This window comes from Arctopsyche grandis, chromosome 2 (assembly GCF_051622035.1).
Source record: "Arctopsyche grandis isolate Sample6627 chromosome 2, ASM5162203v2, whole genome shotgun sequence".
Classification (NCBI taxonomy): domain Eukaryota; kingdom Metazoa; phylum Arthropoda; class Insecta; order Trichoptera; family Hydropsychidae; genus Arctopsyche; species Arctopsyche grandis.
Window position 1 is genome coordinate 18,982,360 of NC_135356.1, and position 21,084 is coordinate 19,003,443.

General features: G+C 32.0%; 1 protein-coding gene across 1 annotated transcript in view; it reads right to left on the bottom strand.

The window, feature by feature from the left end:
* The window catches only part of LOC143922308 (uncharacterized), a 102,071-nt gene extending 100,463 nt beyond the window's left edge, over window positions 1-1,608 (bottom strand). Inside the window, exon 1 of the mRNA XM_077445533.1 lies at window positions 1,454-1,608. The gene's annotated coding sequence lies outside the window, so the exon portion shown is untranslated. The remainder of the gene's footprint in view (window positions 1-1,453) is intronic.
* Window positions 1,609-21,084: the final 19,476 nt, after the last annotated feature.

Consider the following 21,084-nt stretch of genomic DNA (forward strand, 5'->3'; position numbering starts at 1 on the left):
TAACATTTCGGTCTGCATATATTTCTAAAAATCCGTAATTTTTACAGCATTTTTGTGTTTACAAATTAAAGGCACATATATGCAAAAGGAGGCTCTCAACCAATTTTATTTTCATAATAATGACAAAAACATAAAAAAAATGACGACTTTCAGAGAAGAACGCTCCAGCCATACAAATGGGCGTTTTGAGTGTTGCGCATTGTATGGGATCTTCTGGTAAAACGGTGACATTGAATTTTTGTTTATTAGTCAAAACCTATCATAATAGACCCAATTAAACTGCAACATGTAAATATTAAGCGTTTACTTTTTTTAAAGCAAAACAATCGATTTATTTTCAAAAACCAATATATGAAAATACCTATTGAAAAATCGATTAAACATTATTTAAAATCACAAGTATTTGACGGTGGAAATCCAAAATTCGCATTTTTCACTCCGGTCTAAAGTACATATTTTAAGCAAAATTTTTACTTTATCTATGTATGTATGTACATAGTAACATATTTCATTATTTTATTCAGACCTTTTGAATTATTTTTATCTTCTTGATATTTAATGTGTATGTATAGTGATTTTGTGTAATAAAAATAATTTGAACAAAATCCGACAACCGGAAGAAGAACTTTTGCCTTGTGTAAGATTCCTTACATCTGCGCTCAATATTTGTATCGAAAATGCTCTAATAGACTGTATGTGAAAACTTGTGTTTGTGTTGTATTATCGAATTTTATTTATCTTTCTTATATTTCTCAAATACATTGGTTTTTTTTTTTTTGAGCTAAGGGTTCCGCTTATGACCTTTTCCCAAGACCCCACGGAACCCCCAGCTGGCTTCGAGGAATTTACAAGGAAGATTAGTAGATTGGAAACATGTGTGGATTGAGATAAATGCGAGTTTCTCAAAACAGAGATAAATCGAAGCGTGTATTGAGATAAATCGATGACATTTAAATGACAGGTTTCTAGAAATATTAAGTTTAGAAAAAATCGTTTTTAGAAACCCACCAGATGACAGCAATAAATCAACATCAATAATAAATCCGAGTCGGTCACTTCGGGGTTGACAACTTGCGAATGCATCGGCGCCAAATTTGCGCGCGAACAAACAATTGAACTGCAATACCCGAGCATGTAAACAAAAACAAACGAACACATTTCAAACTTGAATTGATTTTACGGCGAAAGTATTCAATTACAACGGGCCCGGACCGGGGGGATGGCGGGGCGGGGAGAGGGGAGAGGAAAAGGGGATCGACCGACACACAGAGAGGGGCGTGAGGGGGAGGACAGTGCATAGTGCATTGACCCCGGCGTGTTTACATTGAGCCATGCGACAATTAAACCCGCCCGAAATTAAATTTCGAACTTTGTACAATTTTGTGGGACGTTTTGGCGAGAGATGATAATTATTTGGTGATTATTAGTGTTATATTAACAGTTGAATATTTACGGTTTTCGGTGGACTGGGGGTCGGCGTGGGGGGCGGAGGCACCGGTGGCCGGGGGCGGCGGCTCTGTAGGGCTACGGAGCCCCCGCCGGTCTCAGCTGACGCGGCCTCTCATTTTAGTGACGTTGATCGCGGACGAACACAACCGCACCTGACCCATCGGCCAACTGACGGGGCGCCGCCATTTAAACTTTGTTTTTAGTTCACTGACATCTAGCGATCAACGCGTATAACTATATTGCATAAACTATACAGTGATATCTATCGGCCATTGCACACAGCTTTAAAATTTGAATATAGTTTTTTCGATCGGCTGAAGTGTAGCGTTGAAATATTTACACTCGATTTTCGTAATTACAATAATGATTCGATTGTTATTATGCTTTCAAAAAAAATCGACAGATTTGATTTTGTTCATATTTTTTTAATATTTAATATCGCCATAACGATTTTAATCGTAAAATAGAAGAAATTAAAAGTACAAAACAAAATATTGATCAAAAGAAAACCATCAAAACTTAACTGAACTGTACTGGTAAAATAAGTAATAAAAACAGTACGAATGGTCACCTTAATATTTACAGTTTTTATAAACGTAAGGATTATCTATACGTAATGATCATTCTTGTTGAAAAAAATTACAATATAGCAATAAAAATTTCGACAACTAAATCGAAACCTTTCATGTTGAATTTTTGCTGATGAATAATAATTTTTATTAAACGTTTTTGTTATATCTTTACCTAGCGGTGATTATGAAAAGCTTTGTGGTGAAGAACTTGGCCTAGCATTCGACAGTTTTAAAATATACGTATAGTTGAAACTGACATGAAATTTTTTTTTGAAAATTATTGCACATATAAATCAATGTTGAATATATGTCATTTGAATAAAAACGTAATTTATATAGTAATTAAAAATAATTGAGCTCTCAACAAGAACGCAATACTTTCGTCGTTAAAATGTTAATATAATATTTGAATACATGTGTGTTGAAAGTTGAAACCATTTTAGGAGTGAATTGTTATTTTTTTTTTAAAGCTATTGAATCGTCAACATCGCCATTTAAATTCGGTCACCATCCACTCCAAACTGCCTCATTATTCTCTGTTTTGAGCAACATTCATCCTTCTAACACTACATATTTTCCTTATTTTGTTCACTCATCTCCTTCTTGACCTTCTTTGCACCCTTTTAAACTTTCGTGAGTACCATTCGAACACTTATCTATTCCACCTTTCGTCAAATCTTTCAGCTAATTGAAGTTCCCGTTTCCATTTCAATATCTTCACTCACTTGACTTTGACAACTACTCGAGTCATACGTCTCACACATGTCTCAATTCTCATCTCTTCACTTTATACTGAGCATACAAAGAACGATACATATGTAGTTCGTTCAATATTTTGGAATTCATTCGTCCAAATACACTCCCATCTCAATTCGTTTGTTTGTTCGAGTGTATATATTTTTGCTTGGCCGCTTTTATATATTTTTTATGTGTGGTGTAATTGATTGAAATCGTGGTTTTTGGTCATAAGTAAGTATTTTAAATAGTAATGTTGGATATATTTTTACAAAAATCATTCGTCAACATCCCCTAATATATGTACATACAAAACGTGTTTGTTATACAATATACCTACATATTGTAAAGCTTTTGAGTATCGTATGAGCAATTGTGTCCTATGATACGTATGCAAATTACGTTTACTATTCAAAATTTAAGTACATACATACATTCAATAGTTCATTAAGAATTATTGTTCTATAAAAGTTTCAACGACCAAAAGTACATACAAATGCAGTGTTCAAAGTGTTTAAATTTGTAATAAGAATACTAAACTGGTATTTTAAAAGAGTTAAGTTTATAATTAGGGATCGCAATACCGGTATAATTAGGGATTGCAAATTTCGCCATCGGTAAATACCGGTAATTGTTTGGAGCTATTTTATCGCTATTTAAGCACATATGTACATATGTACATATACAGGCACACATATAATTGCACAATTTTTAAGATTTAAGATTTATGCAAATGGCGTATTGTGGATAAGGTTGTCTGGAATTTGGTTATTTTCAGCATTAAAAGTGGCTAAATTGATAAATTCACTGGCAACACAGACCAACCAAATCATAATAAATGTGATCAGACGGTTAATTCAATTATGATCCAAACTTTCAAATGATCCAAACTATAAATAAATAATTATGATTGGTTAAAAATAAAAAAAATTAAATTTATTTATTATTACAAATTTACTTTAATGCATTCGTATGAAATTATTTACCTGAGATTTATTTTCAATTAGTTATGATTCATTTTTTGGAAAAGTAAAAAAAAAATAATTTACCGGTAAATACCGGTATAACGGCGGTAGGAAAAATCATTTATCGTTTGCCGATTTATCATTTTTTCATCATTCAATCATTTACCGTTTGATGGTAAATTTGCAATCCGTCTTTATAATTTGATGTAGTCGAGTCTAATGGATTTGTGACACAATTTTTCATCACCGCATAGCAAAATTTAGTTGGCGTTATTACTCTTATATTATACTACATAAATATATAATTGGATATGTGGAGTCGTTTAAAAACAAACGACTCCACACCGGCAACTCCGACTACGATTCCTCAGCCTTGACTCAAATACGCGAGATAATTTGGAAACTGATAACCAACGAGGCTTAATTAATGGAAGCATTGATTAGTTTTATAAAAGTAACCCTGAATGAGTCGATTGGCGAAAAATTCACTCAGCTTTATAACCATAAATAGATAAGCGAGAAAAATCATATCAAAAACCATAAACTGCACAGATACCTGTCAGTTTCTGTAAGCGAACGAGGTTAATTTAATCGATTATCAATTTTTGCGCTGACATTCCCTTATGTGAGATTATGAAACGATCGTCGAACGTTAAATAAATTACACCGTGGCGGGTTCAATGTCGCATTGTGTTATATTATGTATAATATATTAGCACTTGGTATCCTGGTCTGGGTCAATTTCAACATAAAATTTAATCGTATCTAGATATGTACATACATGCATATATAAACGAGATAGCAACCGCAAGAACAATCGAGCGGAAAAAACCCTCCTATAAAATAATTAGAACAAATAAAAATTAATATCAGATTGTGCTCGAGGATTGAATAGCGCAGATTTTGCAGCTCGAGGGTCAGGGATTGATTGCCTGTAAGCGGATCAAAAGCAAATCCTTGATCGCGAATCAATTAACAAATTAACCGACGACCTATAAAAGATTTGACTTACAGCACAGGGATGGCGAACCAATCACTTTTCGAAAACTGTGTATTTTCCAGACGCAATGAAGATTCTGATGCTTTCATTTTTCATCAATTGTCCTTTGACATCCCCGCAAGTAATCGGATGTAAAAAAGTTTTTTCGTGACCAGTTTTAATGTGACGGGTGATCACGTGTGACCGATCTAGAGCGACCGGTTGTCCTGCGACTAGTTCACATATGACTAGTAGTCCGTTTACCGTATTATACATATGTCTATTCATGTATGATTACTAAAGGGCAGCTAGTCGTGGTTGTTTTTGCAAATAGCAATAGACCGTTCCATTAGTGTTAAAAGAAGGAGAGCGAAAAAAGTATGGTTTTTCTAAGAAATTAACAATGGCGACCTTTTTTTGTGCCATAAGAATCCATCGACCGCTGAAGACCAAATTGATTACACGGTGATTGGACAAAATTTTTTCATGAAAACAGACTATCGACGGAAATGTAAAACGTAAAAATCAATCTTTACAAATGTGATTTATATTGTTCAATTAAATAGTGACCAATTCAAGCATACGTATGGGTGAGTTCTCAGCGATTCCTTCTGTGCGTTTGTTACGTAAAAGGCAAAGATAAAAGAAGTCCTTTCAATAAATTAAGGTATTCAACTAAAAGCTTTCGAGTGCTTTCGATTAAATTCGGGCTGAAATTAAATGTACATTTACGAGGTGGCAAAATGCACGGGAAATATTACAGAAATTATTATGCACATAGACTATTGAACAATCCTTCAATTAATTCACACCAATTAAGGTAAGGAATTTTGAGAACATTTGGAAGTGATTTATTTTCGGTGTTCCGCGATTTCATACATTATATAATAAAAATTGTTAATGACGATGACATTAGAAAAATTTCCATGTAAAAGAATGATATTTGAGCTTGAAAATTGATTAATTAGGTACTACTATAGAAGAAAATACTGTTGGCTCGTAATACGTTTATACTACTTTTCCGAGATTATGAACATATCGAATTAGAAGAAGTGATAGCAATTTGTGAAATAAGTCAAACATGTATATATGTGTGTGTGTGTGTGTGTGTGTGTGTGTGTATATATATATATATATATATATATATATATATATATATATATATATATATATATATATATATATATATATATATATATATATATATATATATATATTGTACATTTGTGCACTCGTAACTGAAAATGAATAATGACAGGTGGTGTTTCAAAATATAAAAAAAAATTGTAGCACTTTCAATTTGGTGAGGAAACTTTTCGACATTACATATCTATTACTAATATCAGTTTTATGTAATAATTGTTCTAATTGACCTTTGTATACATACATATAAGTACATGTAATATATCTTATATGAATAAAATTAGTAAAGCTCGCAATTTGTTGAATGCGTACATATAGTCGTACTATAATATGAAAAAAAATGTATACATTTGCATTAGATGCTAAAAATAAATTGTTTATGTGGTTGCACAATCATTGTAACTATGTGTGTATGTATTGTATTATAGTATAAGTATTATATGTAAATACATAGTCTTTTATTTTGTAGTTGTAGAATACGTATTTTATTTTAAATGATTTATGTCAAAAAAAAATGGTTTTCGGAGTACTCTAGTTGATTGATGAAATACAATATATACAATATATGGTATGTAGTTATTATAAACGAATAAAATAATGAATTGTTAATGAAAGAGGTATGTAAAAATAATAGTAACCTGTATGATTTTCGTTCAAAATGCTCCCAAGTCCAAATTCACACTAATTCGTCAACGGAGGAGATATGCACATATATACAAGTCAAACGACAAACTGATAATAATCTAAAATCAACCCCCACGAAAGTCCCCAAGTCGATCCGAATTCGATAACCTAATTCCCTCTAATATCCGAAAATATCCGTTCTGTTAGTAACATACATATTCATTTATTATCGCCAGCGTTTTTTGCATTTTGACTGAATGATTTATTTTTCATATATACAACTCCTTACTACCTGCTTTTACGATTGTATGCTAAATATATGTAGATGTGGGATCGTAGTGATTCCCAAACGTAGAATAGTCGTTTTCGAGATTTTAAATGTAAAATATAGCAGCAAGCCCCGAGATTTGGAACTGCAAAAAATTTAAGAACTCCGGATAGTTTTTTTTCAGGTTCTACCTCCACCAGCAATTTCCAAACTGGGAGGCTGGGAGGCTACTAGTACGAAGAGAGATAAATAAACTTTCTAAACATAAAATTATAATTTTTCCTGAAACGTGCGCTATTTTTTTTGACTGGTTACAAGAGAAATTCCGATAATAATGAAGATACTGATGGTAATATGTACAAGTAAAGATAGTAAGAATATAAGCGTCAGGGAACAAGTAAGTATAAATATAAAGACAAGGTGCGACAAAAATATAAGTGCTAATATAGATTCACAAGTGCTATTATACATTCACAAGTGCTATTATAGATGGCTTGGAAAGATCAATGTGCTTGCTCTGTATGAAAATTTTGGCTGCAGATAGTATAAGACCAGGTAAATTAAAACGGCACTTTGAAATTATGCATTCTGAAAATGTTAATTATATAAAAATATATAGAAATTTTCCAAAGAAAATCAGATCAGTTTAATAAACAGAAGCAAGCGTCAAGAAAATAATTTCTGCTCCATCAAATGCATTGCTAGCATCGTTCAAAGTTTCTTACAGAATTGTAAAATGTGAACAACCACATTCAATAGGAGAGACATTAGTTTTACGAATCATGTGCGAAACCGCTTGCTAATAATACAGTTCGTAGAAGAAATATTGTATTGTATTTTTTTTTATTAATATTTTATCATTTGAAAATGTATTATCTAATGAAATAAAGAAGGAAAGAGGGGGGGGGGGAGACACCAAGATTAGATTTTTTTCAAACGGGAGGCCTAGTAGCAATAAGTTTGGAAGCCACTGCCCAACTCAGAATCCCCAATGCGCATATGTTGACTGTAAGTCAGCGGTTTCTAAACTGGGAGGCACGGACTATTGCCAGGGAAGGCGCCAAAACTTTTTAATAAAAAAATAATTTTCATACCATAATATCTACAAATAAATAAAACTTCATATCGTAGTTTAAAAGTAAAAATTCAATGCATGAATGTTTATTTTTATTTTTCTTTCATTTTTATATACACATTTAATTAACAACCTTTTTCGAAAAAAACCAACATGAAGAGGCACATTTGTGGACGAACGATAATTTTATTGTTAAACTTGCCTAGTTAGTTGAAATTTTTGAAAATTGAGTGGTTTAAATAAATTAATGCAGGGATCACAAAAACATCCACTTGTTCAAAAAGACAAAGTAAAAGCTTTCATTAAAAAGTTGAAGCTATGGAAATCAAATTTACAAAAGAATAAGTTGGATATGTTTTCACTTTCCAAAGATTTCTGGGCCACAGCCAATATTGAAGCAAGTAAAAATCTTTTTACTGACCACTTGGATGGTTTAGTGCTGTATTTTTCCAATTATTTCAAATACCTTGATTTCTTTTTGAAGTTTTTGTGGATACAGAATCCATTTAACTACAACGAAGAAGACGAATTCGAGCTGACAAGCACCGAAAAAGAAAAATTGATAGAATTATCATGCGATAGCTCACTAAAACAAAAGTTTAAAAATTAAACCATAATTAAATTTTGGATGAATCTTAGTGGATAGTATGAATCTTTGTATTGCAAAGCAATGCAAGTGCTTCTACCGTTTGTAACGTCTTATTTATGCGAAACGGGCTTTTCAGCACTAGCTGCAATGAAAACCAAATATCGAGCCTTATCAAGTTAATAGTCGAAAAGGAGTTACGAGTGGCACTCTCCATATTGCCCCCCAAGATTTGATAAACTTTGTGCTAATAAACAACAACATCCTTCGCATTAAATTTTGATGTGTAGTTTAATTAGTAATTTAATATAAAAATAAATATACATAGGTGTTCGTATAAATTTATGTTATAGCAAAACCTTTTTATTATTCTGTCTATTGTAGTGTACAGTATTTTTTTTTAAATAAAGGTTTAATATTTAAAACGTATCTATATTATTATATCTATTAAAAAATAAAAGGTAGGGAGGCGCGGAAAAAAATTTTTTTTAGAAATTATAAAACCAGCTCAATTTTAAAGAAATTTTAACTTGCACAGTCAGACAAAACCCATTTTAAGACAGGATGAAAAAATTATCTTTGGCCAAGTGTCTTAAAATCTTATGAAACCGCCCTCTTACATATGTATATGTAGTGTACATATATACAAACATAAGTTTGTACGTATAAATAATAAATCCACTCGAGCTTTTGGAGCGTATCGCAATGAAAGCTGTCAGTCGATTTATTTTTTTTCCCGCCAAAGATGAAATTATACCGGATGTGTTGGTTCTAGACAATTGTCCAGATTGTTAGCTATGTGACTTTTTGTGCTGGCGACTGTGCTCGAAGCAACCTTGGGTTGAAAGTGCTTTCACTGCGACTACAGCTCTATCGTCACGTACGCCACTGGCCATTGTCTAACGTCTCGGGTGACCATAGATTGCTCTGGAATGGTTCACATGAAATCGGCAGTTTCCTTTCTGATTTGCTGTGACACTTGAGATAATTGAGATAAGCTGTAAAAATACTAGGAGAGCTTGTTCGGTTATGCATGGATGAAATCGCCCATATGGTTATAAATTTTAAAACAAGGGGTGGAAATAGTTCAACGCATATGCATATACATATAACGCATATATGTATGTATATATATGTTTGAGTTTCTAAAACTTTTTGTTCCAGATTGCGGTAATAATTTGGTTTGGCAACCTAAGATCATAAATCATCAAACTTAATTTATTAATACGTCGTATATGAAGAAAGTTGGAAATATGAGCATATTATTTGTGTTTTTTTATTGTATGTGAGAAAAATTATATGTTTTACATATGTATGTACATATATTCAGAGGTATATATTATTATTTTATTTTTATAGATTTCCGTGGTCATTCGAGGGCTTCCTGTCCAACTGATACTTACAGCTACAACTTTTCACTAATACATAATAGGATTGATAGGGTAATTCTTATGTCACAAAATTAATATATTGACGATTTGAATGATTTTTACAATCATATACAGTTTGACGACCTAATGAAACTTAGCGTTATATCCAAAAAAATGTTATGGAAATATTGTTTTCAAGTATCTTGAGTCGAATGCTCTGTTGATTAGATATGAGTTGATAGATGATATGTAGGTGTGACATTTTTAAGCATTCACTTCTTTGAATATGAAGGAACTCTTGAGATTAGCCAGACCCACCACTGGGAGTGTCATTTATAATTTATCTCCATATTTACACACACATACCCCCTTAGATACGAAGTGGCAATAGATAAAGTTTTTTTTATTTATTACTGTGACTTAATGCTTTACTTAAAATGTTAGCATAGCTCATTAAGCCAAGGGTATATTAGCTTAGTTCCGGACAAGCATTTAGCAGTCGTTACAGCAATATTTTCCAATGTTTTTAATCCGTATTGCGAGTCGATAAATTCGCTCGTGACGGTTTTGCCAGACAAAGGCTCTCGATTTTGGGCGCGGTCGGACAACGTGATCGAGACCACAATAATTATTATAAAACTTCGTTTTATTTTTTCCACTCTGCGATATAAAAATAATATAACGCAACTTGGTATTTAAACTATCAGCAAATTCGATAATGTTATAATATACATACACAATCGGATACGTTACTTTCCAGACGCATAGTGTATTAGAGATGCGCTATACGAACATGGATATTTATTTATTATAATGAGGTAGTAGGAGATGTGGTTGGATAAAAACGAATGTATGTATTTTGATTGTATTGATATTCTGATAAATGTGAGCTCTAGTGAATGCATAAGTTTTGTGGCCTTATTTTTTTCCCTTTTGGGATCTAATCATTAGACAACAACATTTATTTAAAAAAGCTTCTTCCATATTGTGAATACTTTTCATATACAAAATAGGTTTTTGAGCTCTTTTTTCTTTTACGCTGTACATATATTAACATTATTATTAGTATTATTTGTGAAGTAAATGAGACACATATTGTGTGATTTCAAATCAATGTCGTTCCATTTATATCAAATATTGTATTACGGTAAATGTGATAAACTGCCTAGTACTAATTATAGACGATTTTAGTTATGTATAAATCATATAAGGAAGATTGATTAAATTTGTTTGGTTTGAGTTTTTTAAAGTTAGATTTCGCGATTTTTAGTAAAAATATAAACACTATTAATTGCATTAGCCGGCTAATAATAATAAGCAGATTGATCAAATTGATCAAATTGACCAAAACATACATACATATGTACATATGTACGTATATACATAAATTTTTCGTCCATTTTTCATCCATTTTTCATCCAATTTCATCCATTTTTCATATCATCTGAGATGTCGAAAATTGAGAGTTCTAGGCTCAAAGGATACCGGAGAGGATTTGCGCTAAGCGAGGCTCGCGGTAAGCGAGGCACGACTGGGGTTAATAAAACACGTTCGTGCGTGTCGTCCGCTTGAATCGACCTCGACAATTCGGATCGACCTTCGCCGATCAATTGTCATAAACAAACCATGTCAGTTTTTTGAAAATTGGCCACACGGTTTTTTCGCACGTTTCTAAAGACCGAGATCAAAAATTTCGCCCGCAAAGACCAACCCGATACTATTCGCTCGTCAGCGGCAATGTGTACAAGTTCCATATTGGATATCGTAATTTTTCCTACGATAGTCATTGGACATTGATGGATGATGTCGTCTCTTAAGAACGATCATCGCGAAGTATCGATATACTTTATTTTTGTTTTCAAATGGGGTCATAGTGATGTATGCATATTTATTTATTACAATTTTGCCATAGTGACGTTACAGAGTAGTTCCAAGTCATCACTATGGTAAACAAAAAAGAAAAAAAGTGTACATTAAGATGAAAATAAAATAAAACATAATGAAAAAAAACAAAACTAGCATAAATATAAAACAAATAATTAGAAATAAATATGTTCAATAACAGAAAGCGTTACGATCTCAAAATAAAACAATGCCTCAATTAGATTAGCATATTTTAGATCAATCAAATCCTAGTTAATAGAAATCTGGTTGAGGAGATTGATCCCGCTGGCAACAGGCGACGAAACTATCAAATTGGTACATATCTAATGTATCCGAGTTGGTCGAGAACGTTGAAACGCAATTCTGCAAGAATTTGAGAATTGTTTACCAAACTAACCAGTAATTAATAAGAGGCAAACTTTTTCCTGAATTGTAATCGCAATTGAAACTTTAAGGAGGTATGTAAAAAAATGTTTCCCCAAATATCCTTAACGTCGGGTAATGTAATGTAATTCAATGGAACACTTATCAATATTGATGGTATGTATGTATTTTTTATTTACTTAAGAAGCAATCAAGGTATAAGTAATTATTAGAAAAAGCTCTTAAAAAACAAGTATATAATAGATGCTTTGTAAAAAAAATATTCAAACGATATAACAGTATAATCACGCTTTACAAAATATTTGAATGGAAATAAATAATGGAACCAACTTTCAATGAAGGATAATGTTTTTATTTTGGAAAACAAGTTTTCGAAGAGATTTCATAAATATTTTTTTTTTAGAATACAATTTTTGATACATCACCTTTTTTTTGATTATACTTTTGACATATGGCTTTCCGTTTGAAACATAAAATTCAATGTTTTTTGTGTAATTGAAAAAAAAATGTAAATTTTAAATATGGGTGTGTTTTAATGAGTTACGTGTCGTGTGTATTATATGTGTGTAGGTATATAAAAAGCTAGTCTCGATTATTTTGTTTATTCCTACAGTATAATTCTAAATTCTAATGCAATATGCATTATTTATATATTGTCGATAACCGATGTAGGTATTTGTATTTTTTGTATCAAAAGTATTCGTCTCGTTCGTGAGATCGCTTCGATCTGTTGAGGAAACGTAGCCTAGAATTTTTTTAAGAGCTTGTTATGATATTTTTTTATTTCGTGTTTTCTATTATTATTTTTTTACAATTCGAGAGCAATTGCGGTTACGTGACGGAGGTGAGTCGCTCTCGCATCGGAAATTTAAGTAGGATTTTAGACAAAAACAAGTGCACGCGAGGATGATGCAGAAGGCTGACTGCATTCGAGAAGGTTAACATTGCAAAAAGACATATGTACATATGTAAGTACATTCGTACGGACCAGAGTCGGCGCTAAAGTCAGTCACTTTCAAATATAATGAAATAAAATGGACCCTCGAGTGGGCGAATATCGACCGGTACCTAGCTCTCTGTATACATATGTATATTATATATAGTCCATAGACTGCGGGAAATATGGACATTTTCGTTGCCATCCATACACTCGGCTCGTTCGGGCGTGAAAGCTTTTAACGCCCCCAGTCAGGAAAAGTAGTGCACTTCGCGATCGTTCCTAGAATTACACTAAAAAATTCTGCGCAATTGTGTGGACCCATAATTTTTTTTCTCCCTCGCTCCCTTATATGCCTTTTATATTTATGTAAGTAGGTTTCGTTCAATGGAATCGTATTTTTTTTTATGTTTTCATCGAAATGCGAAATCTTCATAGTATACTTATACATATGTACATATATGTATATACACATATTGGTATCCGAATCAAACAGAATATGTCCAATTAGAATAGTGACAAAACAGAATAGCGAAACACAAAACATGAGAAATCAGAGCAAGTTAAAAATAAAACATTTATTTTTGACGTATCTATGTATGTATGTACATACGTACGTACTTATTAAATTTATGATTTTCTTGGATGGACCTATTGAAAAAATGTTGTCGTATCAATGGAACGTTAAATAAAAAACTCTTTTATTTCATTTGACTTTATGTACGTATGTACTGTGCCTCCAACCAATCGATTTATCTCGACAAAAATTTCGAAAAAGTATGTTTTTTTCATATGTGTACTTAGCTCTCTTTTTGAGAAAAGTTTTGATTTTTTTTAACATAAATAAACGCTTAATACTGATCTATTGAAGTTTGTTTGTGTTGATATGATATGATGAGTATCTACTGATTAACGAGAATTCAAAGTCGCCGTTTCGCTCAAAAGTCCACGTTTTTTTATGGGGGAGTATTATTTACTTTATTTAGAAATTCGTCATTTTTTTCATGTTCCCGCGATTATTTTGAAAATAAAAGTCGCTTAGAGCTTCCTTGAATATACATGTACCTATAATTTGGATATAAAAAAATTACGAATTTTATGAAATATGTATGTATAAGAAGGCCAAAATTATCTATTTTGACGAAAATATAATGTTTTATGTCAAAACACATAATTTTGACCTCCTTACACTTAATAGAATTCTTCATTTATTACGCTGTTCTGTACTGTTACGTTACTGTTCTGATTGGACATGTTCTTATTGGATATATTCTGATTGGACATATTCGAGTTGGAATTATTCTAATTGAAAATGTTCTGATTGATAAAATGTTCTAATTTACATCAAAATATGTCATTTTAACCTGCTTCTATTTCTTAAAATACACATACTTAATCAGAATTTATTTTCAAAATAACGATGGATACCCAAGAAAACCCTCAGCAACTTTTATATTCACTATAATGACGGGAACAAGAAAAAAAATTACGATTTTCTGAAGAGGGCGCTTCTGCCATTCAAAATGCTGTTGTGAGTGTAGCGCGCTTTGTACGGAAGCTTTTGGCTAGATGGCGATTTTGAACTCTCGTTAATCAGTCAAAAAATATCTGAATCGACCCAGCAATAGGTGATTATGAGGCGTTTATTTTTTTGTAAAAATAATTAAAAAAAATTGAAATTATTATAAGAAAAATAAATATATGAAATTTTTATCGAGATAAATCGATGATTATTTTTATTATTCGTTCCCTTGATACGACGCAAGTTTTCCACCAGGTCCATCGATGGAAATTTAAAATTCGCGTTTTTAAAATGTACATGTTCAAATATTCTTAAAACTCGACCCTTAAACTGTTTTAGATTCGAAAATTTTCTCCTTAAAATTTTAGAGGGGAAAAAAATGCATCAATAATAGCGACATATGTACATATGTATATTCAAAATAAATGAACAAAATATGTAGGGATTACGCCAATACCTCAGTTTATGGCCGTTTTCGCTATAATAATCTTTTTAAATTATATTTTAATTTACAGCCCAAAATATTTCGAAAAATATCCTCCAATTACAGTTATACTTTCAGAACCAATATGTCGTGGAAATATTACAGGAAGGTTGATTTTTAATTGAGGAATTTGTCTGAAATGTATAAATTATTCTAAAGTTGATTCTTTTTTTCTTAAGTTCGACGAAATATATTAACCTTACCTAGCCAAAACACTTGAATTTGAAGAGGTTTAAGACGTCGATGAATGAAGAATATTAAAAAAAAAAATCCCGTCTAATAGGATTCGATCCAATTTTGGATCCAGGTGTTATTTGACATTCAACATCGACGGATATTGTAAATATCTATTCGACCTTTTTTAATATGCCTTTAACACTAACATTAAAATAAAAGAAAATTATAAACACTGACAACCAAAAAAAGGTGTAAAATATGCAGATAATAATCGCTGGATTAGTGTCTATGTACGTATTATTTTTAGAGTATACTTCGAGAATACTAGTAGAAGGTATATAACGAACATAATGTAAGGAGCAACAAAACGCTTCGGCAAAAAAAATGGATTTGTAAAACGCACTTCCTCGATTCGAACAAGAATTGAGCATCTTACTTCGACCTGTTATAAAACGCTGTAAACAGAAGTAAAAAACAAGGCAAAACAGTGAGGAAAATGAAACTAAATAAAATGAAATTGGTTTGTATGGAAATAATTGGTGCGTTATATGGCACTTCACTTTTCAGGAATTTCAATTTCACTGATTTTTCAGGAACGTATCGTGAAATGTCGGATTAATCAAAAAAAATATATCACAATAAAAAAAAACGCGCATATAAACATGAATTTGTCATAGAATACATTTGCATACGGATAAAAAAATCAAATGCGTCACATGATCATTCAAATTTATGAGGACAAATTTTCAACTGGATTATAGCTCGTACGCATATCAACAAATGGCAATCACCAGTATGTACATCCGTAAACATTTTTCCGCTTAAATAGATTAGACATAATTACACACACATACATACATATATTGTAAATTCAATGGCTAATAAACAAATTATATATTTGCATACAGATTCAACTGTCGCGGTGTTTTTCGCATGGAACTTTGTTTTGATACAGATTTACGTAAGCGCGGCTTCGGTCCCAAATGGCAAGAGTGTAATTTACGCAATTCGCTTATCAAATCAAATGCAAATGTAGCCACCGCGAGAAATCTAGAACAGGACACGAGAATTACCGTACATATGTTTGTATATATTGTATATATAATTCTCTTATTATTTTCATGTATATCGTTTTATGATCGCGCAAAAACAATGTAAATTGGCATGTGTCGTCCATTGCATGGTCATGGGGTGGCTTTCCGCCCCCCTTGACAAATCCTGCCCACACCCACTCACTCGACGGATGATGGATATAGTGGTGACTGTCAACCCTACCGGAATAACCACTCAACCTCTGGCTTTAAATTACGACCGGCAGGACGCCCACGCCGAAAGGGTTAATCTTCTCACCCCAGCGAGGGTTAATAATGCTGTAATATTATTAGTTGTAAAAGGCGGATTCCAATGAAAATTTCATTGGATTAGGGTTTCCAATTAATCTGAAAAAAATAGACGCCAGTTTTTCGGGGATTTTCTAGCAAAAGTTAATGAAATTTAAATTATTTTGGGTTATTGAAAAAAAATAATAATAATGGCTGAAATTTTGGAATTGGATTTTAAAATATCATTAAATACTTTTTGGATCAATTTTAAGCTAAGGTAAATATGCCTTATATTGATTAAATAAAAAAGCCATATTCGTGATATACGTGTACAATTAGTCTATTGAAATATACATGGAATTCAGAATTGACCTCCGATGTGATCTATTCTATTTTTTTTATGATCTATTAACAATTTTTAATCACGATTTCGCTATTCTAATTCTTATAATTTTTTTTATTATCCTATTTTTTAGAAAAACGCTACATGAATTTTTGCTTTTTAAAGTTTTACTTATGATTTCAGTAAAGAGACATCTATTGGTGTAGCGAAGACGAAATGTAAATATTGCATCATATTATAATACATAAAAAAATTAAATGATTAATTATCCTATTTAACCGAGCAAATGTTTCGCGGTAAAAAAGGCGGTTTCGCAGGTTTCGATTTAATCTACGTTGAAAACCCTATAATGGATGCTCAGCTTTTTAACTTTAATAAAAGCTTTTAAAAAAGTCGATTTAAGAATTTGTCCAAACCGGTCTTCGGTTGCGAACCAGTTGTTGAAAAAAAAAATGATATAATTTGACAGCAGCCGTCGAAGGATGCAATTCAATTTAAATCAGGGCATTACTTACGGTGAATGCACGCAAATCGTTCAAAATCGACAATAAATCAATCCTCAACTGCGATACCTCTTTTTATTATAATCGAAAATTTCAATATGATCATCATGTGGAAGCATAATATGCATTTCGCTTTGAATTTGTGAAAATGGTTTTTATATAAAAATAAATGAAGTATGTACATACATATATATGTATGTATACATAGATATCCTAGATTATGTGAATCGTAGAAAAAATGTGTGATAAATCAACAAGTGTATTCGCATATACATACATATGTAGGTACATAAATGTACATATTAGAATATTGCATATTGTTAGAATAGTTGTTTTGCATTTGCACAATTCTCATCGATCTCACCCCACACATTTTCTTAATTTCACCTTCCTTTTACCGTTTTGCATTCTCTCGGGTACCATTCTAGCACTTCTTTTGTCCACCTTTCGTCCATTATTCTAGCCACGTGGCCCGCCCATTCAAAATATAATCTCTTCACTCTATCCACTATATCCACTACCCTTATCATACCTCTCACCCACGTATTCTGTTTCCTATCTTTCTTCGTTATTGCAAGCACACAGCGTTCCATATATTGAGTGCATTGCATTCATCAGGAAAAGTGGCACTTTTTATTTAAAAACCGCATTCATTCGTTCAGATGCATTTATTTCTAATTAATTTTGTATATGATATTGAAAAGTTGGCATCTTAAGTAAAGTTGCATTTGTCATATGAATTTATTAAAACTCAAATTCATAACAATTGAAAACAGTAATAGTATTTCGCGAAATGTAATAAAAGAACAATGGACTCACTTTTACACAGACTTGTAGAGATGAATGCGCTTCGTATACGATCCCGATGCTGAAGTATACCACTTAGTTGGGAGTACCGAAACTGAGTGCGTTGCTTATTCGATGATCGAATCGTTTAATCTCTTATTTGCTTAATTAATCGACGTATGAGGAGATTCATACACAATCTTTACATAACACTCAATATGTCGCAAAATATATAATTTGACTTCTGAGTAAAAAAATAGCCGCCTCATTTTGCCCCAAGCCAAGGAAAATAATCGTCCTATGTACATATGTATGTATGTACATACTCGTATGTGCATACTCGTATGTACATACATATGTATGTAGGGCTGCCATAATTGATCAAGATACTGACCGGGACGTTTGGGAATTAAATGAATCGAAGTACAAAACTTATGATCTTATACCATAAATGTGGTTTGAAGTTTTGGATCGGTATTCGAAATTCATGAACGGGTTCGGAAGTTTTAGTGTTAAATGTTTTGGCAAAAATTGTATCGATGATTCAACGATTCACTTTTATCTTTTATATATACACAAGGGTGTGCTTACATACTAATTATATAACATATGCACATATATATATATATATATATATATATGTGTCTGTGTGTTTAAGAATTGTAAATAGGTTTTCGAACTTCTATGACGTACATAGGTATATATTAATATGAAAATAAAATAATACTATAAATATTTTCAACAATAAAAAATTGTAAAATAGAAAATGATCACTGGATCAGTAGCTTTTACAAATTACAATAGACCTTGATGGTAATTAGACAAAGTTGCGCATAACGATGCGACGCAGAACAACCGCGTCGAGAACACAATGCTGCGTTGAGTTAAGAAAGCTAAAACTGCAGGAGGTGTTTTTCACAGAGGTGTTCAAATGTATAATGCCCTTCCTGAAGGCATTAGAAGTTCTAATAACATTGCTGCTTTCTTGAAGGGTGTTAATGGATACCTTTGTGGAAGATGATTTATAATTTTTGTAGCTATTTTTTTTATTTTGTATTATATGTACTAGCAGTTTTGCTATTGGAATTAATAAATAAATAAAAATAAATAAGTAAAACAAAAACTACAAAATTCAATTTGATTTAAAACAAGTTCTTTTTGGTATTATTCGATTTTGCAATACTGTTCGTTAATAGAAATGTACTAGGGTATTTCGGGGAAAACCCGGCATTACCCTTTCTGCTCGGTTTGATTTTTGACAGCCCGAAATTTTATGAACTTGCGTTTTCCAAAAAATTAAGAATAAATTTAGAAAAAATAATAGGACATACATATGTACATATAGCCTTCAAAACGGTAAACGGATTATTTCGCACATTGGGATCGCGCACACGACAATTGTTGCCACGAAAATCGCGAATACGGAACATTTGGCACTTGAGTTCTCGATTGTGATATGTAGTTCGCGTGCGCAGCTCTCGATGGATATAATTTTCGAGAGCCAGATGTTCCGTGATCGAGATTTTATGACGTGTGGGAGATCCCTTTGTGCATAATAATCGAACCGAACCCTTCTAACACTAAAAAAATAATCATTGATTGAATCTTTCATACCAGTGCTTCTCAATTTTGTATTCAAATAGATGTTTTACTTCGCAAATTTTTCTTTCCTCTTAAATTTTTGATAATTTTAAAGGAAAAAAAGAAAGACAAAAAAATCCCAAGAACAAATTCCAGTTGCGTTCTAGTTCTTGCGCTCTAGCTCGTCAAACTTTGCAAAAATCATTTCATCGTAATATTTGGTAAACGTTTTTTATTTGGGAAGTGGCTTTGAAGATTATTTAAAAAAAATAGCATTTGTGACAACTATGTTAGTATTCATACGAATGGGCACCGTAACATTACAGCCCAACACAAAATCTTTAAAATAAATAGCTTCGTAGGATTAGCAAAAATGCAAACGTATACTTAATCTATGTGGGAACGGTTCTTAATTTATCGTTACTGTGATTTATCGAATTTTTTGTGTTTGTTATTACCCTTTTTTATACTAATATTTCTATTTTCGTGTTTTTATATACATATGCACATACGCGTGACGATGCTTTGTCGTTGCGTTTTTTTTGCCATGCGCTGTTTTGACACTGCGCGGCTTTGTTGGCGCTGTTTTTTCGGCGCTCTTATACCCTGCGCTGTTTTGTTGGGACACCATACATATGTAATGCAAAATTATTTTAATGGTAACCGAGTTAATTTAAAACTTATTGAGGTGATGTCGATTAATTATGGACATTTTAGTCTTAACGGAACCGGAAAAAAAGCAAAAAGCTAAATATGTATGTATATACATATGTATATAAAATCGATGTGCAACCTTCAAAGTGATATAATTAAGGCGACATGAAGCATAATATTTATGGCATCCGGCGATTAATAATTTATAGATTCTTTGTAATATAGAAATACTTAATACAATATGATTGATTGTTTAATTAGTTCTTTAATTATTTGGATGAGTACTGCTACATACATTACATTTTTCTCTATACGATATCATACTACATACATAAATATGTATGTACTTATGTATATAAATGTGTATGCATACTCTTCAAAACCGGTCGAATACCGAGTGAACTCGTTTTGCGTTCATATTAAAAGAAATTCTTAAAGATTATCCAACAGACAATAACTGAACAGATTTAAAATAAGTGATGTAATGGATCAAATTTTTTCACCCATATATACAGACATATGTATGTAAATATGTACATACTAACCGAGCATACAATGAACGAATTGATAAATTTTTGTTGTCATTATATAAAGCGTGTTATCCCAAATTGTAACGAAAGGGTTAAAAAAAGCATGCACTTCAACGATCACATTAGTTTTTGCGAGTTCAAACGAATTCGACAAATGAAAGTATGAATTATCATTCGGAACGAATTATTTTTTTGCGCTCTCTACAAGGAC